Source organism: Rhagoletis pomonella, unplaced genomic scaffold (genome assembly GCF_013731165.1).
Source record: "Rhagoletis pomonella isolate Grant_MI unplaced genomic scaffold, Rhpom_1.0 Rhpom_scaffold_00012, whole genome shotgun sequence".
In the NCBI taxonomy this organism is placed as follows: Eukaryota; Metazoa; Arthropoda; class Insecta; order Diptera; family Tephritidae; genus Rhagoletis; species Rhagoletis pomonella.
In genome coordinates this window covers 23,968,856-23,987,274 of record NW_023458566.1, presented here as the reverse complement: position 1 = coordinate 23,987,274, position 18,419 = coordinate 23,968,856, and the positions used below count along the sequence as shown (strand labels likewise).

Here is an 18,419-nt window from a genome sequence, read left to right as displayed (position 1 = left end):
CCGGCTATTCAACTAGAGTAATGGTCAGGACACCTTCTTAGGCGCCTATGCAATCGAGAGTTCTAAATAAGAATATTAAATAAACATAAAGCTATATTTTTTTGTATATGGTTTTTATGCTACTTACGACGATTGGAGAATTTTCAACTTGTATTCGTTTTATTGCTGGGCAACACAGAGTCGCTACTGCGCTGACACCGATGATTGTGTACTACACCGACACACTGCACGGCAACACTGTAGCCAAGGCGAATCCAATGCACATTTTGCTGTGTTTCGGCAGAAAATGATCCGTATCCCGATAAAAATTTGTTTCACTGATAATAGGCAGAACTTTAGTAGCACTGACAAATGAATGTTTACACAAACATATATTCTGCCATTGCTTCTTTTAACTTACTTCAAATAAATTTCCTTTACGCTAAATATTTGTTTAAGTGAATATCATTTCGTTTAAATGTAATTTTTCCCACTTACAGGTCTATTCTGCACGTTACCGAAGATTTTGTAACCGGAAAAGTGTATTACCAAAAAATGTTACCAGTTCTTGTCACCGCGATTCTAGGTACGTTGGTAATGCAGTTAAAATATTCAGCTATGAAGAATTGTGAAAATCCTGGCATTGCATATTTCACGGGGCAATAATTTGTTACCAGCTTATGAGATGGTAACAAAATTTACCGGTTACAAGAGTACACAGAATGCGAAAAGGGTTTAAAAAATTGACAGGAACTTTATTTACCGGTTACAAACTTTTTATTACCAGCTGGTAACATAAATTTTGTAACCGGTAATTAAAGTGTCTGTCAATTTTTAAACCTTTTTCGCATTCTGTGCTCTCTTGTAACCGGTAAATTTGGTTACCATGTTGTTGTTGTTGTAGCGGCACTACTAAGCCCCGCCTGTTTCGGGTCAACTTTTAATCATTATCGTCAAGCACAACTAACGGTAGGCCCAGGAAACGAGCTGTTTCGATGGGGTCGGACCAAAGGGAGAGAGGTGTTAGTTGAGTCGGATTGAGCTGGCATGTGAAGAGGTGGTTGGTGTCGTGGGGGGAGTCTCCACATGCCGGGCACTCATTTGGGATGTTTGGGTCGAGTCTGGACAGGTAGCTGTTTAGGCGGCTACAATATCCAGACCGTAACTGAGCCAGGGTAACGCGGGTCTCTCTAGGTAACTGAAGCTCCGTCTCTTCCACAGGTGGTGATTGGGCTCCGATAACGACATTCCTAGGCCGGGAGTCGAGGTAGGTGGAGACAGACTCCCTATGAATGTCGTTAATCGCTCGTCTGTACGTCATTGGGTCCAGTGGTTGGTCTGTGTAGGTCTGGACTGCGTCCTTGTACATGAATAGGTGCCCCCTGACGTGCCTGGGCGGAGGCTCCTCCTCCAGCAGTGGTCTGTTGGGGTGTTCACTTCTGTGACACCCCACAAGAAACTGCTTACAGAGCATCTTGTTGTGTTCCCTTACGGGGAGCACTTGGGCCTCACTGTGTAGGTGATGCTCAGGCGTCATCAGAAGGCACCCGGTCGCTGTCCGGAGTGCGGCGTTCTGACAAGTCTGTAGCTTCGTCCACTGCGTCCAACTAGTCCCCGGCGTCCAAACTGGCGCAACATAATTTAGAACCGGCCGGCCAATTGCCTTGTATGTTGCCAACAACGTTTCTTTGGCTTTGCCCCAAGTGCTGCCGGCGAGCGACTTGAGGACCTTGTTGCGGCTCTGTACTTTGTTGACAACTGCGGTTGTGTGCGCGGAGAAAGAGAGCAGGCTATCAAAGGTAACCCCTAAAATTTTCGGGTTGTTCACCGTCGGTATTGGTGTGCCGTCGACGTGAATGCCTAATTCAAGCCTGACCTCCTTCGTCCAGGTGGTGAAGAGGGTCGCCGTTGATTTCGTTGGGGAGAGGGTTAGGCTCCTTGCAGTGAAGAAGCGAGAAAGGCTGGAGAGATAGCCGTTTACTTTTGAGCAGAGGTCATCAATTCCATTCCCAGACGCCAAAATCGAACAGTCATCAGCGTAGGAGATCAGGGAAACTCCTTCAGGTGGCTGGGGGAGTTTCGAGATATAGAAGTTAAAAAGTAAGGGGGAGAGAACACTACCTTGTGGAACCCCTTGTTTTATTCTTCTAGGTTTCGAGGTTTGATCTCTGAAGATTACTGATGATTGCCGACCACTCATATAATTCGCCGACCATCGCTTCAGTTCCTGTGGGAGAGAGGAGGCCTCAATGTCTTCTAGCAGCGTGGAATGGCAGACGGTGTCAAACGCCTTTGACAAGTCCAGCGCTACTAGGACAGTTCTCTCACAGGGGCGGTTTCGATTTAGGCCGCGGGTTATCTGGGTGTTTATGGCGTTAAGTGCTGTTGTTGTGCTGTGCACTTTACGGAAGCCATGCTGATGTTTCGCTGGGGTTAGGTGGCAGGTGAAGTATGGGAGCAGCAGGGCCTCAAGTGTCTTCGCGACCGGGGAAAGGAGCGTTATCGGGCGATAAGAGTCTCCTCTGTTGGCGGGCTTCCCCGGTTTCAGCAGTGGGACCACTCTCCCTGATTTCCACACATCAGGAATGATGAGAGTGGTCATAGACAAATTGAGGACCTCCGTGAGGTATGCTACCCCCACAGGCCCCAAATGTTTCAACATCAGCATACAGATTCCGTCGGGTCCAATGGCTTTGGAGGCTTTCGCCTTCCCGATGGCCCCCTTTACTTCACCGCTGGTGAAAACAAGTGGTGCATCGTTTTTGGGCAGTTTGTGCAGCCTCCTGGTCACTCGACGTTTGGCCTTGTCTACCGAAGGATGCAGTGTGAATTGCCGACTGAAATAGTTCGCGCATTTCTTCGGGTCCGATGAGGCGTGACCTTCGAATGAAATTTCCACTCTGTCATCACGCTTCGTCGGGTTGGACAAGGACCTCACGGTTGACCAGAGCTTACTCACACCAGAGGTGAAGTTACAGGCATTCAAGTGCTCTTCCCACTTTGTCCGCTTGTGTTGATTTACCAGTTGCCGAATCTCCAAATTAAGTTCCCTCAAGCGAGGGTCCCCGGGGTCGACCTGGCGTAGGTGGTCACGCTCATTTGCTAGTACAGCTGCTTCAGCCGGGAAATTTGGGCGGACTTCCGCGATGCGTCCGGACGGTATGAAGCGAGCTGCTGCGGCTGTGACTACCTTGCGGAACTGGCGTTCGCCAGCATGTACGTCTGTGGGTGTGGGGAGGGCGGCGAAGCTGCTCTCGGTAACTTCCGCGAAGCCGTTCCAATCAGCTTTGTTGAAGTTGGTGTAGGTTCGGTGATCCGCGGGAGCAAAGTCGGTGGGCTTATTGATCGAGATGATTATGGGCAGATGGTCTGATGCTAACGTTAGCATAGGTCGCCATGATATGCTATTTATCAGACCAGCGCTAGCAATTGTTACGTCTGGCGAGCTGCTGCAGCTGCCCACAATCCTGGTGGGGGCGTCGTCGTTCATGGTGCAGAATGTCGAATCGTCTATCTGCTCAGCCAAACTGTTTCCCCTCCGATCATTGGCCAGGCTTGAGTGCCAAAGATCGTGGTGCGCATTGAAGTCACCTACTACCAATCGGTTTTCGCCTCTGAGTAGCGCACCTATGTCAGGGAGATATCCAGCCGGGCAGCAGGTAACAGGGGGTATGTACACGTTAAATATTTCGAGCTCGACATCGCCTGACCGGACAGCTATGCCCTGGCATTCTAGGGTAGTGTCCCTTGGGTCGATGTCTTCTTCGATTAGCCGATACTGCACTGTGTGGTGTAGAATGAACGCTAGTCCACCACCATTATCTCGCTCGCGATCTTTACGGAGCACATTGTAGGCGGCGCAACCCCACAGAGTTGAGTTGCTGTGCAACTTCGTTTCTTGGACCGCAGCTATCAATATGCCGTGCCGACCCATGAAGACTGCTATCTCCTCAATCTTGCTCTGGAGTCCGTTGCAGTTGAGTTGGAGTACGTTTATGTGCCTTGGGAGGCTGGTCGCGATACGGGGGGTCAGAGAAGTGTGGGGCCTACCTTGGGCCTGTTGCGCCTGACGCAGTTGCTGTTGCAGCCTGATGGTAGGTGGCTGCGATATGGGCGTTGTTGTCTGCGTCGGCGGTGCACTACAGCAAGGGGCGCTGTAGTTTGTAGTCCATTCGCGAGTGGTGCGTAGACCAGAACATAGCCGGAAGTGACACCAGCCAAGGCATGTGTTGCATTTGACTGATGTCACATTCCGGTATATTCTGTTCTGGCACACGGAGCAGATGGTGTGGGCAACCAGTAGCTGCTGGTTGGCTCGCGCTCGCGAGTGGGACCGGCCGGTAGGTTGTGTGGGAGGGGTGTGTTGGGAGGTTTGCTGTTGCTCAGGGGAGCTTCTAGGGGCCGTGCAGGCTCTTCGGGTGCTAGGTCGCACCCGTGCATTACGCGAGTGGGTAGCCGTGGAGGCTGATTGTGCCATTTGGCTTGAGCAACAGGGAGCCACAAAGTTTGTGGTCCACTCCCGGTGAGACCTAAGGCCAGAGCAGGTTCTTAGGTGACTCCACCCGTTGCAGGAGTTGCACCTAACCGAAGTGGAGTTCGGGTGGAGTCGATTCTGGCAAACACAGCAGAAGTAAATTTCAGGTCCGGGGTTGGGCTCTACGCCCGCCCGGAGAAGAAGGATGCGGAGCAATCCGGCTGCAAGGTATTGCTCCATGGACGGATAATGATTAATGGGTATCGCCGATCTAGACGGGGTTAGATCGCCGAAACAACAGCCCTTGGTCGGGTGAAACCCGAGTCATTCCGGTACGTAGAACCGGCTGTCGTGGGAATGATTTGGTTACCATCTTATAAGCTGGTAACAAAATATTGCCCCGTGAAATATGCAATACAGGAATTTCCACAAATCTTCATAGCTGAATCGCTGAATATTTTCATTGCATTACCAACGTACCTAGAATCGCGGTGACAAGAAGTGGTAACTTTTTTTGGTAATAAAATTTGCCGGTCACAAAATCTTCGGTAACGTGCAGAATAGACCTGTTAGTGAGTTCATTCTTATAATTTCGTCTTCTTCGGTCTACTAGTAGACAATTAGTGCTGCCAACTCCAATAAGAATGATCCAGACCGTTTCCGTGAAAATGATCGTGATACTGAGCTGGATAACCCAAATAAACACAATATTGTGGCGAATACTACGGCAACGGGAAGCGGACAAGAAGAGAATTGCAGGCAAGTGGATGAATACTGCAAACAGCAAGAGAATGAGCGATAGGCGGCAGAACGTTCTAGAGTTGCCATGAGTGCGAGCACAGGTATATAAAGCCGCTGCTATAGCGCAGTCAGTTAGTTGAAAGTCAGCAAGCTACAACAACAATAACAAAACAGTTGCGGATGAGCAATCTATAAGTTCGGTTGTGTTAGCAAGTTTTGTAAAGTGTTTTAATTGTTGTTATTGCATAAACAAATATTGTAAAGTGTTTGTTGTACAATAAAGCTAATTGTACTATACTTTGGTCATGTTGTTGTTGTTGTTGTAGCACCTACAACAACCCCGCCCAGAAAGGTTGATATCTCAGTTGTTGTCGTCGAGTTCCACGAACGGCAGCCCCAAGAAGCGTGCAGCCTCTATGGGGTCGGTCCACAGAGACGCTACGCAGGGTGGCTACATCTGTGGCTCCCAACCAGAAACTGCTAGCAGAGCATCGTGTTGTGCTCCCTAATTGGGAGCTTTTCCGCCTCATCGTGGAGGTGGTGTTCTGGTGACATCAGGAGGCATCCGGTCGCTGTCCTATGTTTTGTACTGTCTGTAGCTTCATCCACTGCGTCCTACTAAAGGATTTCGTAGAGGAGAGGGCTAGACACTTTGCAGTGAAGAAGCGAGACACTTCGGAGAGATACCCGTTTACTTTCGAACACAGGTCATCAATTCCATTCCCGGTCGCCATGATCGAGCAATCGTCGTTGTAAGAGACCGAGACTCCCTCTAGTGGTTGAGGGAGCTTTGATATGTAAAAGTTAAAGAGTAGCGGGGAAAGGACACCACCCTGTGGAACCCCCTGTTTTATTTTTCTAAGTTTGCTCGATTTATCACTCAGATAATTTGCTGACCACCGTTTGAGCCTCTGTGGGAGAAAGGAAGCCTCTATATCTTCCAGTAGCGTGAAGTGGCTGAGAGTGTCAAAAGCCTTTGACAGGTCCAACGCTACTAGAATCGTTCTCTCACAGGGACGTTTACGGTTAAGGCCACGAGTTATGTGAGTATTTATGGCGTTAAGTGCTGTTGTTGTACTGTGCACTTTACGGAAACCATGCTGATGCTGAATGAATGATGAAGATCATAGTACTTTGGTCATCGTGAGCGTTTATTTAACAATCCAGCGATATGAACCGAAAGGATTTTGGTAAATGCCAGTTAAATCCATTAAGTAGTCAAGGATAATCGTGACAAGTGGTGTCAGAATTGGGACTGTTAAATAAATCTCAGAGGAGAAACCTCCAAAAATGGCTAAAAATTCAAGACTTAAAGATCGAGGAACTCAAACAGAAGTTGGAGAAGCGAAATCTAGCAACCTCCGGAAGAAAAGTGGAGTTAGTATCACGAATGCGAGAGGCTATGGAAGTAGAAGGTATCGACGTTGACAAATACGACTTCCATCGCGAGGACGACGCGACATCCACGAAGGACGAACAGAAGGTAGAGGCTGCTCGTTCGTCGAAGGATGTGCAACAGACATCTACGAAGGTTGGAGAAAAGAAACAGGTTCCCGCTGTGGATATGAGCATGTTATTGGCTGCAATTTCTTCGCTTAAGGAATCGCAGGATACACGTATGTCGGAGATTTCATCACAGGTACAAGTACAGGAAACACGCGTGTCGTCCCAGGTGGAAGGACAGATCACACAGATTTGGCAGAATTTAGTCAAAGATAGTGCGGAACTTAAAGAGAGGCAAAATAAAATCGAGGACAAAATCGGCAGGACAAAATCGATGAACTAATTAAGGAGAAAGTTGAGGCTAAAGTAAACGAGTTGGAAGGTGGTCTCCGAGATTTGCAGTTGAATCGTCCAGGCACTTCGACGAACGCACCCAAGGTAAAAACTCCATCCTTTGATGGCACGATTCCTTTTCAAGTATTTAAACTCCAGTTCGAAAAAAAACGGCTACAGCACACAAGTGGGCTATGTAGGATAAATCCCCTGCGCTATTTGTTGCACTAAAAGGACCTGCAGCGGAAATTTTGCAGACCATTACTGACTATGAGAGGAACAATTACGATGCGTTGATGAGAGACGTTATGGTAGCGTGCACAGGAAGCAAATTTACTGGATGGAGTTGGAGAATCGCTACCAAAAATCCAACGAGTCTTTACAGGAATTCGCCTCCGAGATTGAGAGGTTGGCTCACTTGGCAGTTGGAGACGCATCCGGGGAGCACCTCGAAAAGGTGAAAATCATCAGCGGATTGCGGGCATGTATACTAAGCGAGAGACGTATGCGAATCCAAAGCCAACATTTGCCGAAACTGTTTCGTATGCTCAGACACGTGAAACTGCGGCGCTCCTAAGCAGACCAACCTACAAAGCCCATCGAGCAATGTTGAGACACCTGACGTGATGAACAAGGTCCTGAAAAAACTCCAAGTCGTCGGCAGGGAAAAATACTCCCGGTGCAACCGAGTGAAAGGGTGGTGCCGGAAAATGCTTTAGTTGCGGAAAACCAGGCCACTTCGCACGCGAATGTAAAACGGGTTCCAATAGGTCTAGCAGTTCAGCAGTACATAATCGCAGGGCTGAGGAAGATGAGCCCAACTCCGATCAGTCCTTAAACTAAAACGAGCCCGCAATTGAATGCCCTATAATCTCCGCCTCGCAAATTGGCAGAAAAGAGAGCAATGTTACTGTTGGTGGATATGGACGGACATGACCATTCAATCTGATTTGGTCACTAAAGAGGTAAGGCCATTACCTGGAGCAAGGTTGAGGTCGGCAACTAGTGAGGACACCCAAGTTGTAGGAGAGGTAACATGCAAAGTCGCAATAGGGAATGTGACGGTGTTACAAAAGTTCATAGTCGCCGAGATTGTGGATGAAGTCCTCATTGGAGTAGACTTCTTATTTGATCAAGGTATGCAGATCGACTTGAAGGACATGATTATGACGAATAACAATATGGAAGTGCCCCTTAGCTTTGGATATGATGGCCCGTACAGCAGCAATCGCGTAATCCTAGAGGAAAGCGAGCAGACTCCACTGAAGTTAGAAGCAGTTGTTTGGGCGAAGATTGATGGAGATTGTGAGACGAACAAGTTATGGGTTGTCGAAGCAGCACAGAATCCAACACCGGACGTACTTATTGGTAAAAACTTGGCTAAGACGAAAAAAATTTACGCATCCCAGTTCGAATACTTAATGAGTTCAAATCACCAATCAAACTCCGAAGAGGAACTATACTGGGGTAATGTGGAGAGGTAGAGGCAATCTTCCACAGCGAAAAGTTACCTAAAATGACATTGCGGAAGACATCAATGCATGGACGGAAGGATTGGCAGGAAAATACCAGCACAAGGCTAAGAAAATTCTCTGCAGATACTCCAACATATTCGACAAGGACGGCAACAAACCAGGCAGGACTAACGTTGTGAAACATCGCATTCATACTGGTGATACAAGGCCGATCCGTCAAGCTCTTCGAATTGTTCCATTTGCCAAACGTGGCGCTGTAAGCCAGATCGTTAAAGAAATGAGCGAGAGTGGTGTAATTGAACCATCAGTGAGTCCATAGAGTTCGCCGGTAGAACTTGTGAAGAAGAAGGATGGTCAAATGCGGTTCTGCATAGACTACCGGAAACTAAATGATGTGACGAAGAAGGTAGCTATCCACTTCCCAGGATCGATAATACTCAGGACTCGTTGACTGGAACAAAGGGTTCTCAGCACATCACCTTAAGAGCGGTTATTGGCAAGTGGAGGTAATTGACGAGGACTATGAGAAGACAACTTTCAGTGTTGGAGATGGAGATGGTCTTTGGCAATTCACAGTGATGCTCTTTGGATTATGCAACGCTCCTGCCTGACAACGGAGGGCATCTGCACTGCGAATTAAAAGATAGAAGCAGTAAAGGATTGTCCAAGACCTAGGAACCTGCACGAACAACGTTTTCTTGGGCTTTGCAGCTACTGCCGTCGATTTGTTCCGAATATCGCCAGCGTTGATAATAGTCTTCATGAGCTCACTAGGAAAAATAAAGCCTTTAAGTGGAACAAGGAGCAGGAGGAGGCCTTCCAAACTATGAAGGAACGGCTGTGTACTGTACCTATGCTAGCGTATCCTGTTCCAGGTGCAAAATTTATTTTGGACACGGATGCTAGTGGTTATGCCATATGAAGCGTACTGTTGCAGGTAATTTATGGACAGGAGAAGGTAGTTGGCTATTATAGCCGGTCGATTGGAAAACCAGAGAGGAACTACTGCGTAACTCGGAGAGAAATACTAGCGTTGGTGAAGTGCGGGGCGGAATTTTTGAATTTTTGTCCTTTCTCTCTCTTCCCGTCTTCTGCATCCAACTTCAAAACGTAGCGCCCTGTCAAAAATGAAAATTTCATTTGCTCGGCGCCAGCGTAGCGTTATTGTGGGGTGCTCCATACAAATTATACGGGCATGATACCTTGGTTATAATGCACGGGGCGAATCGTAACAAATCGCGGTGAATTCGTTAACATCTATCGATTTTAGATGCTTCCGTTTTACATTGCGTTTAAGTGCATTATAATCGTTTGAATTCATTGCCCATACAATAGATATTTAAGTGACAGTTCACTCCGTTCCGTTACTTCCATTATAATCCAGGTATAAGGATTTTTGACAGTATGGCGCTTGTCGCGCCAATTTAGGAACGGCAGTTAGGGAACGTAACTATTGTATGGGCTTGAGCACTTTTGGCAGTTGCTTAGCGCTTGACGCGCCAAATTAGAGATGCCACAATGAACGCCAAGAAAACAATTTTGTACTGCTTTTTTACTCGTCGAAATTGCTGTGTATTTTATAAATTTTGCTTTAAAAATATCAACAATGTAGTTAAGTTTTATGCGTCTACGTGAAAACTCGAATTTGGACGAAACAAAATAAATATTAAACCGGCTGATTGTCAAAGCGCGCAAAAGATGAGAGTTGGCCATAATTTCGCTTCGCGCTGCAACTTCAACGATCTTTGTGGTATGCTTTGTGCATTTGCATACAATTCATCTTATCTGTCAAAGCGAATCTGTCACGTAAAGCGAAGCAAAATTTTATGTGACATCAGCTTAAAAGTACGAAAAAAATCAAGTCTGCTACTACCTGTTAAATATGAGGGAGTTTGAACCCTTGTTAATTTCAGAGTTGCCTGCTTTGAAGTTTTAGCAACGTTTCGGTTAATTGCATGCTCGTCATTTTAAAAACTTCAGTGTTTCGTTTTCGCTTGGATAAAGAAGTATGTGTCAAGATGTTGTGTGTGAATACCTTGCGTTTTTCAATTAAAATTCATTAGTAAATGGGTGAAAAATATTTGTAATTTTCTACTCTAATGAATACTCATTCACCAATTATTCTAATGCATATTCAGTTTATTAAATCAATAGCGAAGAATATAAATAAACTTTCTCGGCCAAAATAAATGGTTGAGGGTGGGTGCAAAATGCACCGAAAGCAAATTGCAACGGCAAGCAGAAAATGGAAGAGCTGGTTATTTGTGTGAGTGGAGTTTATAGAGAAGTGCGCTGAAAAGTGGTGGAAAGCAAATGCAAGAAAAAGGTGGTCAGCGTGCAAATCAAGAGAAGTCAATTGTGATGTGCGTCTAAAAGGATATAAAATTTAATAAAACATGAAGCGGAAGTGACTGCCGCATTGATTGATATTCCACGATAAAACAGAAATTCAAAGGTAGAAATGCGAAATTCACACATGCATATATGTATATGTACTACAAAAGAAAATTTAATACAAAATCGGTATTGAAAGAAAAGCACCGCCATACTTAATCGGAGCAAAGTCCAAACAGTGAAGTATGTAATAAATATCTTGGAAGAATTTCCATCAGCAGTACCAATAAAAAAGTGTGCATGTGAGATGCCGTGCTATATTTGGAGCACTGATTAAAGTGTTTATTACAATCAAGAAACAGGTGGTGGCTTAAAAAAAAGATTAAAGTTTCGTGGCAACTTGGACTTCTGTGCCGTCGGCATTGTTTCCACGAATAATTGTTTCCTTTTAAATACCCTGTAGCCCTAGCAGCAACGAGTAAATAGCTGTGAAATGGACATAAAGGTACAAATAAACATGTGTCGAAGTAAGTAATAAATATAAACAATAGTGACAAAAAACCTTGCAACAACGAGAAAAATACCACAATCGATACCGATAAAACGTTGTCAGGTTAAAGCGAAGAGGAACAAGTAAAGTTGAAGAGAACGAAGCATAAATGCAGTTTGTAGAAGGTAAGATCAAAGTATACATAAATAAAAACAGAATATTAAAGAATCTCGTGTGTGAATTTATGTACATACAAAAAGACTGTTCGTGCAGTGGATATTAGGGATGGACACCGGGCAAAGATTCGGTTTTTTGATTAATCACAGTTTTTTATTCAGGTTTTAAACCGTTTAAAAAAAAATTTATTTAAACCTGATCTTTTCGCTTTACCGAATTATAGAAACACCAAAAAACCGAAAAATCGAGTACGAATCAAATTAAATTTTCACTTACACTTACTACTTGATAATCGACTTTCGAAAAAGGAGAAGGTTACCAATTCGTCTGAATATTTTTTTATTTATGTTAGATACCGCATAACTTTGGACCACGTTAACCGATTTCGATAATCGGAAAGGTAATGTCTCACAGGTGGTCCGATACTAATTTTATTTAGATCCGATCATTGGATCTTGAAGAAATTAACGGTACTCTTAAATTTTAATATCAGAATTGAGGTCGGTTGTGTTTTTTGCTTAAAATTGCTTGTTTTATACAACAACTTCATTCCAAAAAATAAGAAATATATAAAGAGTTGGGGAAATGTTTGCTTATTTGTACCACGATTTTGGGGTGGGGGCGTGCCCACCAAAGCCCCCTGAAACGAAAGATGATGGACGCCGCTTTATGAAAAGTTATCCCTCCTCCCCCTCACCGCGCCACAAACCCCTTGGGAGCTGTTTGAATATAGGGGAAATTTGGATTTTTTTGCAAAAGGATTATAACCCTCACTAAGTAGAATCCTCCTTTCTGTGTTGCCGAAGAAGAGGGGCTGAACACCATCTGCAGAGATATTTCTGGCATTTTTTTTTTATTGTTTGAAAGGTCAGCTCGGAAATTTTCAGGAAACACAATATTTCCAACCGACATTTTTAATAAATTAGTGCACAGACATAGTAAATTGGGCACAACACCCCAAAATCATTGTACAAATACGCAAACAGTACCCAATAGTTGGACATATGTGAGGGATTCACAACGGTGTCGTATTCTTGTATGTCGTTAACTTTTAAATATGTAACTTTAAAAGCTTAAACAAATGTTTAGAGAACTTGTTTTAATTTATAGGTAGACCAGCCGGCCTCGTGTGCGCGAGGCTTCGCCAAGCGCTGAATGTGTTGTAAGGAGTGATAATAGGGCATTCGCACGAGGCGATTTTACAGGCAACAAAAGTTGAATACGAAGTTGAATGAGAAGTTGAAAGTGAAAAAGTTGCCATCCCTATTCAGACGAGGCGATTTTCGATTCAACACGAATCGTTATTTACATTATTGAAAATGAATTTAAATCGCAAAATTTGATCAATTGGCATAAATTTGGTAAGCCAAGCGTTGGTAGAAGTGCTTTTAGCGAAGCTGAAAGATAAAATAAGAGTAAAAAAGTAAAAAAGAAAAAAAAGTATGATACAGAACAGTGTTGGCATTTTTGGTACAATTGTACTTGTTTTATACAATTTCATTTACAATATACTTTCCTACTACGCAGTACTTTTTAGTAAAATTTTGTAATGAATACTAAAAATATATAGCTCTGAAAATTCACAGCAAGAAATTTTTTGTATTCTCTTTGGTTCGCCTGCTCGTATTTACCTTTGTAAGTTTTGAAAAATGGCTTCAACGAACCAGTATAATATAGCCTAGTCAAATTTTTAAAGAAACTTTTCGATACTAAGTTTTATTAAAACAAAATGTCGAAGTCAGCTTCATATAGAAACAAAGTCTTCGTTAGTTATAAGAAGAGATTTTCGTAAATATAATACCTTTACGGCACTCACATATTGACAAGATTTTACTATTTATTTTATTATTCTTTAATTTTAATTATCTGTTTATAAAATATAATGTATTCTTTAAGAAAAACTGTACAAACCTAAGATTAAATCTTTGCGAAACATCCAAAAACCAACATACTTTCGTAAAAATTTCGAGCTTTATTAATATTCTTTAGTTTTTAGCCCATTCAATTTTAGTATAATAAAGTTCAAGTTTAAAGTAGCTGGGACTTACCGTTGAACTTGGCATTTTTTTTGTCGACGATGTCAGCCATTTTCTTCCATACGAAGTGTGTCCGAAGATTTTTTTATATGGAGAAAACTAGCAACACCTTCATCAAAGAAATCTTAAAAAACTTAGTTATATTAAAATTTAATGGGCTAATAAACCGCACGCTCAAAATAAATCTAGAAAATCGAATTAAAAAGCTCGAAATTTTTACGAAAGTGTGTTGGTTTTTTTTAATGTTGCACAAAGTTTGAACCTTGAATTTGCACAGCTTTTCTTAAAATATAAACCGTATTTTTACAAAAAATAATTATAATTGAATACTATTAAGATAAATGGTCAAATCTTGTAGTAAAGTTTTGATAAGCACTTGAAATGCTATTAAAATGTCAAATTTTAGTAGTGAATCCAAAGGAAAATGTCTCTTTTATCCATTAATAATAACTTAAATATGCTTTTTGTTAAGATGTATACCTGAAAATGTGTGCATACATATTTGCGTTAAATGCAGTACATGTGCACGTGGAATCAATTTGTAAAAGTGTAAACTACGTAAACGTATGTACATAAACAATAAAACTTTCTCATGAATACCATAAGTTCATTGGTCTTGAAGGGAATGTACTAAGAAAATATATGAGCGAATTAAAAAGTGTATACAATTTATACCCGAAAAGTACATTTTTTGTATAGATTTCGTACTGAAGGCACAATTTAATTTCCCAACACTGATACAGAATGTAAAAAAACACAGGGTTGCAAGGAAAAAAAGTTGAACGAGCTCAAAGTTGGCTGGCGACCAACTTTGTTGAAAGCGATTAGTTAAAAGGCTGTTCGGACGAGGCGATTTTTGCTTTCAACTAAAAGTTGCCTGAAAAATCGCCTCGTGCGAAAGCCCTATAAACAACTCAAAGCAATGTGAAATTCAATCACAATTTGTAAAATACATAACAATTCGGGCTCAAAATAAATCACAAAAGTATCATTTCGATGAAGAAGGGGCTAAACATTTATTAACATTTAAATTATGTGCGCGCATGTTTATGCAATAGGGATGTTAATTTTTCAGCTTTTTCCGAACCCGGGATTTTCGGGATGTCGTTATCACAATTTATTGAAAAATTCAATGCTATGTAGAATAAAAATAATGGTACCAAATGCAAGAGGAAATTTCTTTAGTATTAAAAAAAAAAATTTTTTTGGTAATTTTTTAAGCTGATAAAGTTAGAAGGACGAAATTCGAGGACGTTATCGAGTTTATATAAGTCCTTAACATATAGGTAATTTTTTCAAAAACAAATATTGCGAAATTTTGAGGATACAAATTAAGCGGACATTTTCAATACTTACTAGTCCCTCTGCACTAAAAACTATAATCGGTCTAAGTTCTACAGGATTTCCTCTTTAATTTGATACCCACACTTTTTCTCTAAGCACATTTCTCTGAATTTTTTAAATAATTTTTGAATTACTGACATCACAGTGAAAAACTAAAAACGTAATTTTACTAAATTTGACCCATGGTTTCACGAATATATTGACATTTGTGTTTAAAATTTATAATGCATAATGAGCTAGATATTTATAAAAAATATTAATTATTAAATAAAAAAGGAAATATAGCCAATACTGGTCAAGAAAAGGAGTTTCTTTATTGCCATCAGTGCAAATTACAAATCCCGAATGCCAAGAATTCCGGGATTTTTGGGACCGTAAAAAAACCGGAATCCCGGGATTAACATTCCTAGTATGTATGTACATATTTAAAAATTATATAAAAACGCAAGAAAAAATACTTAAGTATTTCAATTCTGTATGTATATTGTCTGACAAATTCATAGGGCCGCGACATTTTGAGAAGTTTTGACTGTTGTTGTTGTTGTTGTAGCGGCTAGATCGGTTAGTCCCTCAATCGTTGTCGTCGAGCTCTACTAAAGTTACATATAAAAGTATATCTCAACTAACAAAAACTATAGAAGTCCAATTTTTAAACTTTGTGCAGAAATTATAAAAATTTTGCCAAGTTTAAAACTTTTTATTTAGAATATTTACACAAAAAAATCGGCATTCTGCGATGTAGGCCATTATGTTTTAGTATAGAAAAGTGCAAGTTTCAAGTTGGTGAAAACCTCGTTAATTTTTGTTTTTTTTTTGTGCTGACAGTGTCACGCATTTTCTTCCATACAAAGTACGTTCGAAAATTTTCTCTGTGTTCATTTTACTAGGTACGCTTAGAACACAAACGAAACAGTGTAAAACGGCGCTTCTACGAAATAAATAGAAAGTATTAAATATTTAATGAATTAGAAAACGGACCATTTTGCAAAAACGAAAAATTATGGAACCAGATTTGGTCCAAATGGACCAAGTATGGCAACCGTGGGCACAGCTTATATATGAATTCTGCCTCTTTACATTTTTACATATCGATGGCTGAGTAAAAGATTAAAAATAAAAATAAAATAAATAAAATATTACAGCTGATTTGACAATTTTGGCTCACGCTTTCTTGATTAAAGCAGGGATGCTCAACAAATTTAACATGCTGGGCCAAACGGCAACAACGTCAATAACAAATACAACATTATAGTTCCGGGAATTTCAAAAACTGATGTTTGCCATTGTCTGTCGAGACTTTTTTTTGATGTTCTTGGGGCAGAACTCGAGCCATGGACCTCCCGCTACGGCTACGGCTCTTGCCGCCGAAAAAAGTCAAAATAAATGCAATAGAGTATTACAAATTTTAAAATAAAACCAAATGTGAATTTTTCATTGATTTTTATTTGTTTTACTTTTGCTCTAAAAACAAACCTTGAAATTATTTTGCTTTCCGGTTTTTTAAATAAAAGTTATCTTTACCGTTAATAGTTTTATCGCAATTTTTGGTCATGACTTCACACCAACATAAGCATTTTCTCTGTATGAAAACTATGTAAAATAAAACCGGTTTATCCGGGTTTTCTTAATTTCAGAATTGGGAACCGGTTTTTGTAAAATTGCAATTTTTCGAATAAGTAACTCGAAAACCGGTTTTGAAAAAAGACGAATTATCGAATACCCTACTAACATGCCAAGTAGTGCCAACTTGACACCATCTCTTTGTCCTTGCCTCAGGTGTTGCCAGCGGGCGACTTAGCTCCTTGTTGCGGTTCTCTATTACATATATTAACAATTGCGGTTCTCGCCCTTGATTTCTGGATTGTTCAGACAGGTGGCTATTTACTTTCGGGACGTCATGAATTCTATTTCCGGACGCCAACATCGAACAATGATGGAAGCGTATGCTCCACCCGACGGACCCATTTTTTTCAAAATCTGCCTGCATATTCCGTCGAGAACAATGGTTATGGATATGATTATCTGTAAAATAAGACACCTTAGACTTGAACAAGAAAAATGAATAAATAATCATAAATAATCATTATTTATTCATTCTCGGATTTGTGCAAGGTATTTTATTTCATACACTTCACATAAGAAATTTACAAATTTTAGATCTCTAATATTAGAATCATATGTAATAGACACACTTTAAATTGGAAATTTCAATTAGAAAACCGTAAAGCACTCAACACGTTTGGGAGATATTCTAAATTCATTATATTGCCCCAATTAGTAAATGTGTTAATTGAAATTACCATTTGAAGTAAGACTCTCACTTTGGAGGTACTTGAAGACGAAGAAGTGTTGATAGCCGACGATCGTGTCTTTATAATTCTAGGTTTTTATATTTCCCACGTAAACACTGTGAGCAAAATGTTGAGCCTGTTAATACGCACACAGGATTGTAAATAATTATGCTATTATGCACATACATATGTATATGTGTGTATGTATGTTTTAATAAACACTGAACCCAGTTTATTGATGCAGTCGTTGTTTTTAAATTCTATTAGGCCTTTAGTGAGTTATCTACCGACCTTTGTACAAGCCGAATTCCGAAAGAAAATGAGCTGAGGTCTTTCTACATTAAAGTAACGATAAACACAACAAGAGATCGTCAGCAAAAAAATTTCAAAAATCACCGATAATTTGCACATTACTTGCATACTCGAAACTTTTTTTTAAAATTTTGATTAAAAAGCTTGAAATTTTTATGAAAGTTGTATGCATTTTTCCAAATTTTGTACAAAATTAGAAACTTTTATTTATGAAGTTTTTGTTATAGTGAAACTATTTTTATTAAAAAATTTTTTTTCTTTCTATAAATATCAAAATTCGATTTCCTTTTTGGTTGTTGTTGTTTCCGACAGGGTGGGTGTATGATGTATTTTGGAACGAATTTCCGTCATCCCTTGTCAAATTGGGTTTGGAGACAAACCGGTTTCGGCTTTGTGCCATCCATCTTCAGTGTCATTTTTCGAAAAATTTCGACAAGGGATGACGGAAATTCGTTCCAAAATACATCACAAAATTCTACCTCACAAGTGTACATAGAAATGTATTTATGTATGTATGTATGTATGTATGTATATGCGTATATGTAATTTGGCCTTATTATGCTGGAAAACTGGAGGAAAGTATTTTGGGAGTTCTTGTTGAATATTAAATTCGATTACCACTTAATCGCGGTATTCCTACAATTGGGAACATATGAATTACATAAAATAACAGTTTCCGTACTCAAGCAAATAGCACTCATTTGTTTTAGCCGAAAAATGTCTAAAAAGCTTATTAAATTATTTACTTAAGCCCAAGCACAACAATTTAGACGCCTAGATGTCTTTCGAAATCGCACGAAGAAGCCATTTAATCAAAACAACGCACATTTCTAGCGCAACATCATTGACCCCGATTTAAAAGCAAACAAGGGAAAAGCAAACAAATACATATTTAACTAATACAGAGGTTCCCAAACTTTTTCTTCTCGTAGACCCCTTTCAAAAATTTACTGGTTTCTGTGGACCCCCTGGTGCTACATTTCTAAATAT

General features: G+C 40.9%; 2 protein-coding genes across 5 annotated transcripts in view; one reads left to right on the top strand and one right to left on the bottom strand.

Annotated features, from left to right (window-relative positions):
* The window catches only part of LOC118748165 (protein phosphatase methylesterase 1), a 4,736-nt gene extending 4,547 nt beyond the window's left edge, over window positions 1–189 (bottom strand). Inside the window, exons 1-2 of the mRNA XM_036482511.1 lie at window positions 128–189; window positions 34–62 (exon numbers count right to left, since the gene is read on the bottom strand). The gene's annotated coding sequence lies outside the window, so the exon portion shown is untranslated. The remainder of the gene's footprint in view (window positions 1–33; window positions 63–127) is intronic.
* Window positions 190–10,438: 10,249 nt separating this feature from the next.
* The window catches only part of LOC118748164 (myb-like protein P), a 244,611-nt gene continuing 236,630 nt past the window's right edge, over window positions 10,439–18,419 (top strand). Inside the window, exons 1-2 of one of the 4 annotated variants that reach the window (XM_036482510.1) lie at window positions 10,439–10,711; window positions 11,243–11,454. The gene's annotated coding sequence lies outside the window, so the exon portion shown is untranslated. Of the gene's footprint in view, window positions 11,455–18,419 lie in introns of all 4 variants that reach the window. The other 3 variants (XM_036482509.1, XM_036482508.1, XM_036482507.1) reach the window with 3 other exon arrangements.